The following is a 7625-nucleotide window of genomic DNA, read 5'->3' as shown; positions in this document are numbered from 1 at the left end:
TGAACTTATCCAACGTCAACAAAGCCTCAGAAGACATAGATGAGCCACCAACAGCCTGAGCTGCAACAACTGCTGAGCTACTCCCACTGGCTGAGCTGCTGGGGTCTGGAACTGAGGAGCCATCTGCTCCGGAGTGCGAGTAGCAGGAGTTTGTGCTCCTCCCCCAGCCCAAGAGGCGGCTGGTGCTACTGGAAGTATGCCTGCCTGAGTGACACTCTCCATAAGGCCCACTACATGGACCAGAGCATCCTGGAGTACCGGGGTAGCTATAAACCCCTCTAGAACCTGAGCTGGACCCGCTGGAACGGTCTGGGCCGGAACCTCATCATCAAACTCAACCTGAGGCTCCACCGCTGGTGTTACTGCTCGAGCTCTAGGCTGAGCCCTGCCCCTACCTCGGCCTCTAGCACGGCCTCGGCCTCGTCCTTTGCCCCTCGTAGGAGCTTCCACTGGAGGCTCGGGCTGTTGATCGGCTGATGAAGCGGTACGCATTCTCGCCATCTGCGAAAGAACAGAGTAGAAGTTCAATTAGCATTGAGAGATCAAACCGCATGACAGAGATGAATAAAAGTGAAACTGTTCGTATCTCTGTAGCCTCTGGGGATAAGCACAGACGTCTCCGTACCGATCCCTCAGACTATACCAAGTTTGTCCGTGAATTGTGAGACCTAAGAAACCTAGAGCTCTGATACCAACTTGTCACGACTCGAATTTCCCACCTTCTGGATTCGTGATGGCGCCTACTCGTGAAAGCTAGGAAAGCCGACAATTACAGTTTTACCACAATTATTAATCAAACATAAGCACATAATAACTAAAACAAAACAAATTTGAAATGCGAAAGTGATATAACAGTTCAACAACTCTAGTACATAACTACCCCAGTGATCTGGTGTCACAATCCACGAACATCTAAGAATTTCTACAAATATAAGTTTGAAAGAAGTACATCTATTCTCAAAATAGAAAGAGACAGGAAACTCATTTTCTTCCATTTCTAACATCACCCATTAATTTTTATCCCTAATCTTTGTTCTTCCATGGTAGAAAACTAGGGATTTAGGAAGAATTGGGGGGTTTTGCAAATTCGGGATTTAGACCTCCATTCGAGTTCGAATTTCAAGACTAATTACATATCGGTATCACGACCCGGATTTCTCACCTTCGGGAACAGTGATGGCGCCTACTCGTGAAAGCTAGGCAAGCCGACAGTTACAGTTTTACCACAATTATTATTAATCAAACAGAAACAGATAATAGCTAAACCAAACAAATATGAAATGCGGAAGTGATATAACAGTTCAACAACTCTAGTACATAACTACCCCAGTGATCTGGTGTCACAATCCACGAACGTCTAAGAATTTCTAAAAATATAAGTTTGAAAGAAGTACATCTGTTCTCAGAATAGAAAGAGACAGGAAAGACAAAAAAAGGCAAAAATGGGGACTCCAGGCTCTGCGGACGCTGGCAGATCTACCTTGGGTCTCCCTGGACTGAAGGATGCAACCTCAAATCTACTCACAAGGTCCGGTACCGAAATTTGCACAAAAAGTGCAGAGTGCAGTATCAATACAACTGACGCCATGTATTGGTAAGTGTCGAGCCTAACCTCGGTGAAGTAGTGACGATGCTAGGACACGACAACCATATAAACATGTGCAGTTAAATCATATACGAGCAGAACAATAATAACAAAAAAAGTATCAGATAAAGATGGGAAAGGGAAACATGATGCGACAAATATCAAATTCTGACAGTAATTCAACAGAGAAGCAAAATAAACACCATATTAGAATCAACAGGAACAATGAAATAGTAACACGTGCACGACATCACCCTTCGTGCTTTTACTCTCGTCCTCACCATAAGAAACAATTGAAACGGCACGACATCACCCTTAGTTCATTAACTCTCATAATCATGGCACGACATCACCCTTCGTGCATTAACACTCACAGAAATAGGCACGACATCACCCTTCGTGCATTAACACTCTCTCACAATATCGTGCACGGCATCACCCTTCGTGCTTTACACTCTTCCTCACCCAACCAATAGAAATAATAACATCCCGGCAAGGGAATCGGCTATTGTTTCAACAGTTAATTTCACAATGTAAGTCTCAACTCGAGTCAATACTCAAAAATTATCCAATACCAAGAAAATATCATAAGACTTGTTCAACATGGAGAATCATCAGTTTAAGCATGAATAGTACATAATAAGAAACACAACGGTCACAGTTTAAGACTCACTAGCATGCTCAACATCAACGTATAGATACTCGTCACCACACCAATACGTCGTACTCAATACTAACACGTAGTTAATAAGACAATAACATCTATTCCCTCTAGCTAAGGTTAGACCGAACACTTACCTCGATTCCACGGCCAAAAATCAAGCCTCAATTACCGCTTTTCCTTTGATTTCCACTTCCAAACCGCCCGAATCTATGCATAATTAACTAATTAACATCAATTAACGCTAAATAAACCAACACTAACGCATGATTTTATATTTCCCAATGTTTTCCCCAAAAAGTCAAAAACCAACCCCGGGCCCACTTGGTCAAAACCCGAAGTTCGAACCAAAATCCGACTACCCATTCACCCACGAACCCAATTATGCAATTGGTTTTGAAATCCGACCTCAATTTGAGGTTTAAATCCCCAAATTCCAAAATTCCTAAATTCTACCTAAAAACACTCAATTTCCCATGAAAAACCCTAGATTTTGAGATGAAATCATGTATAAAGATTAAATAGATTGAAGAAAATGAGTTAGATATCGTTTACCTATGATTTTGGGAAGAACTCTCTTTAAGAAAATCGCCTATGGGAGCTTAGGTTTGAAAATTTGAGAAGTGAAGTGAAAATCTCGTCTAAATGATGTTTTGATCAGTTGCAGATGTCGCATTTGCGATAGGAGCTTCGCAATTGCGAGACAGGCTTCGCAAATGCGAACCTGCTACAATGTCTGCTTCTGTCGCAATTGCGGACAATTTGTCGCAATTGCGAAGGTTGACACCCCTGTTGACTTCGCAAATGCGATGGAAAGGTTCGCAAATGCAAACTGTGCTGGCCAGGGCTTCTTCGCAATTGCGATAAAGCCCTCGCAATTGCCAAGCCTGACCTTGCAATTGCGAGATCAGAGCCTGCAACAAAATACCAGATGCAACAGAAATTTTTCTAAGTCCAAAATCACTCCGTGGCCTATCCAAAACTCACCCGAGCCCTCGGGGCTCCAAACAAAACATGCACACAAGCCTAAAAATATCATACGGACTTGCTCGTGCGATCGAATCGCCAAAATAACATCTTAAACAACGAATTTAACACCAAAGCTCGTGAAATTCATAGGATAGTTCAAAATTTCTATTTTCTCAACTAAGGGTCTGATTCATGTCATATCAACTCCGTTTCTTACCAAATTTTATAGACATAACTTAAATACCATATTAAACCTGTACCGGGCTCCGAACCAGAATACGGGCCCGATACCATCAAGTTCAAACATTATTCAATTTCTAAAACTCCTTATATTTTCCAGCAAATAATTTTCTTAAAAAATTAATTTCGGGCTAGGGACCTCGGAATTCGATTCCAAGCATACGCCCAGGTCTCATATTTTACTACGGACCCTCCGGGACCATCGGAACACAGGTCCGGGCCCGTTTACCCAAAACGTTGACCAAAGTCAACTTTAATCAATTTTAAAGGCAAATTTCCATATTTTTCTTAAATTTCACATAAAAGCTTTCCGGAAACGCGCCCGGACTGCGCACTTAAATAGAGTTGAAAGAAAATGAGGTTTTCAAGGCCTCGGAACCCGGATTCGGATCTAAATCACAAGATGATCCCTTGGGTCATCACAATCGGGCTCGGGGGTGAATGGGTAAATGAATTTTGGTCCGAACCTCGGGTTCTAACCAAGCGCGCCCGGGGTTAATTTTTTTTTTTACCTTGTGGAAAAAGTGTAAAAATCCTATCTTTATGTATTGTAATTGATTCCATTAGCATTATTTGACGTTATCGAGTCGACTGTGGTTAGATACGAGTAGTTTAGAGGCGGGTTCTAGAGAAAAGGCCTCGGTAGAGCTCTAAATTATTTGCGGAGTGATGTAAGTGTCGTGGTTAACCTTGCCTTCAGGGATTAGGACTTGTTTGCCTTTTTGCTATAGCTTTAAAATGTCGGGTACAATGTATATGTGAGGTAACGAGTACTTATGTGTTGTTATTAGGTTAAAGCATGCGAGTGGGATTTGTTTATTGTAATATACTTCCTTCTTTTATTATGATATCCATGCTTAGACTAGTTTATTGCTTAATTGATCGTCTTTCCGCATTTATGAACTATTTGTGATAATTGAGCATTATTGGAAGTTGAGGTTCGGTATTGTGGAACAGTTGTTGACGTATGTTTTATTCTTGCTTATTCTTCCTCCCAAATGTTACATATATTTTTCTACATGGTAAGGCAGAGTGTTAAAGCACGAAGGTTGATGTCGTGCCGGTTATTATTTTATTTATTGATTTATACCTAGTAAGGAAGAGAGTTAAAGCACGAAGGGTGATGTTATGCTTTTACTTATTTATTGAAGATATTTTTTTTAATTTTTCTTATTCTGATTGGTGGAGTTCTCTTATTAATGATGTTTTTTATTTGTGCAAATTTATTTTTAGCATAAAGAAAAAGAATGTAGTTCCCTAGTGAAAATATTGATTTTACTTCTACTGTTAATAATAAAGATGTGATCCTTTCTTTAAAATGCTAATTACATTTGCTTCTTGATGTCTAAGACATAATTTTCATACAACAATAACGTACCTAGTGAAATTCCACAAGTAGAGTCTGAGAAAGAGATGTAAGGTTCATATTTGTCAATAAAAAATGCCTATTAAATTGTCCAAATAAACTAAAGAATGAATACGTTTCGAACAAATTATATATTAATTATTACAAGGTGTACATTAAAAGAAATTGCGGTTCATGCCACCATCAGTTATGAACCTATTGGACAAGTTTACCCCGGTGGAGCACGTGAGATGGGGAGATTAATAAATAGCACAAAGTGGGGCAGCGAAAGGCATACGAATTATGTTGGAGCTTCGGCTCAAGACTCTGCTTCTCATCTCCTTTCTCTGAGTTCTGCTTCTCATCCCCATTCTTATCTATATTCTTAGTTACTTAATTTCATTATAATAGTTTGAGTGTTGTAATTGATATCTCAAGGTTGTAATCAGTGTTCCAGTTCTTATTATATAGTGAGTAATTTCGGTATTGTTACATTGGTGCTTTCATCATTCGGACTCCATGGATCTGTACTCTTCTACTATTATCCATTATCATCTAAACGTCATCCAGGATTTGCTAAGGGTGATGATGGACAATAATGCTCGTATGCTCAGATACCTCGACAACATGGAGAACACGCTCTCTACCTCCTCCAAGGCGATCCTTGATGCTCCAGTGCACTCAGACGTGATTGTGTCTTTGGACGATAAGTGTGAATCAGAGGAAGTCTCAGCACTTCTTGTTACCACAGAATCAGAGGCTGATTTTGCTTTGGATAAAGTACTCTCCAGCCCTGTGGAGAATTCTGAGAATAACAATTCAAGAAGAAATGCCTGCAAGGTGGTTGTTGAAATAACTGGTAAGGAAATTGGCATGAAAGCTGCAGATTTCGTGACGAATAGCTCAGTGAGTCCTGAAACCCAGGTGTTCGATGAAATGTTTCAACCAGTTTTCATAGTTAACTATGCGTACAGTCACCTTGTCATGTTTGACGATCAACTAGCACAACCATGTATGATTACTGCTTTCAGTCACGACCAACCTATAGGCAGAATCCTTCCCTTTGATCCTGGTTCAAGGTTTCTTACCACATACCTTGGAGGTACAAGAAATTGTGCATTATGTGATGTGTTGTGCAGCTTGGCGCCTGATATTCTCATGGAATCAACATTAGGGAAGAGACTACTTAGAGGAAAAGGAATATTGTTAGTAGAATCGCTAGCATTTTTTCCTGAAACTGTTGCCACAGCATCGGGCCACATCTTTCGAGCTATATTCCATGGAAGTGTTGGTGTAGGCATAGACAAGCTGGTTCAATAATGGGGTGTTACTGATGTGCAGCAATACTCATCCAACTGTCTTCGCACTGCGACGTACACCATCTCTGCTGTTTGGTCCAGTGTTGAGGAGGGCGGTGTTATTCCGGCAACTCTCAAGTTGTCTCCTCCAAGAATTTATGATTCTACGTGGGTTGCTGCAGCAGGAATGAAAAAGAAGAAACATAATGGAAATCATTCATGGGACTACACAATGTTACATGAACAACAAATCTGGGATCCATATGCTGACATAGCTCTTGTCTGTGCGAAATTGGACTGTGCCCTTCATTTTCTAAAGATAAGAGTCTTAACTCAAAATATTTTGAGTGATACATGGTTCTTCTCTGTTGTAATTTGTTCTGGTGTAATTAACTGTGGCAGTAGAAACACCTCTAACCTCCCAGGGAATGCCTTAGATAGTCGTGGAGCTTTAAAGTTGCATCATTTTCCATTTGCTCTTGTTGGTAATCTGTATATTGTTACTCTTGGTGGAACTGTACTTGTTATTTGCATATGGGATCCAGGAATCAATCCCAAGATCATGAATCTAAATGGTCATACAGGTACCTTGGAGACACAACTATTGCTGCGATCTACTGGCAAGTTTTGCTTATGTGCATATTCTGCTTTTATGACTAGAGTGTGGGATCCTGGCCGGCAGAGAGATATCTCATCACACTCGACAGAGTTGGCAACAAGGGCTGCTATATTGCCTTGGAGAAAAAGACTCATTGTTCTGCTATTAGCATTGTCTGCTGAAAGCAATAGAATGTTAGGAAGAAGGGATTATAGTGTCAGTACACTCTATTCAAGACGTGCATTTGCTACTTTTGAATTTGAACCGGAGAATATGGATATGGTTGAGAAGTGACTTGGCAAGGCTAGTATGCTGCAAAGTATAAGGAGTACAGGTGCTAAGGACTTTAAAGTGACAAAGTATTATGTATTAGCAAGATCTAAGGGCAACAATATTATTCAGCAGCTTCAAGAGAAGACTAACGTAGGGAGGTCTTCAGGCCAACAAGATGAGGCCACTGCTGGAGAGATAGCAAAGTCACAATCAATTGGTTGGAACACAAGTAATTCATCCCTGCATCAAGAGGTGCAAGTACACAACCAACTTCATTGTGCTAAGCTAGACAAAAATATGTCGGGGATTACTGTGGATTCGCCTCGATTTCTGTTTGACCCAGGTGGACTTCTGAATTTAGAATTCAATTCCAAGCAAAAGAGATCAGACACAAGGGTCAATGCTAAGATTGCAGTGTTGCTCTACTTGAACCTTGAGGACAAGGTTCTTTTTGAGGACGGGGTATTGTTATGAACCTATTGGACAAGTTTACCCCTGTGGAGCACGTGAGATGGGGAGATTAATAAATAGCACAAAGTGGGGCAGCGAAAAGCATACGAATTATGTTGGAGCTTCGGCTCAAGACTCTGCTTCTCATCTCCTTTCTCTGAGTTCTGCTTCTCATCCCCATTCTTATCTATATTCTTAGTTACTTA

This window comes from Nicotiana attenuata, unplaced genomic scaffold, assembly GCF_001879085.1.
Source record: "Nicotiana attenuata strain UT unplaced genomic scaffold, NIATTr2, whole genome shotgun sequence".
NCBI classification, from domain to species: Eukaryota; Viridiplantae; Streptophyta; class Magnoliopsida; order Solanales; family Solanaceae; genus Nicotiana; species Nicotiana attenuata.
Note: the sequence above shows the minus strand (reverse complement) of the source record.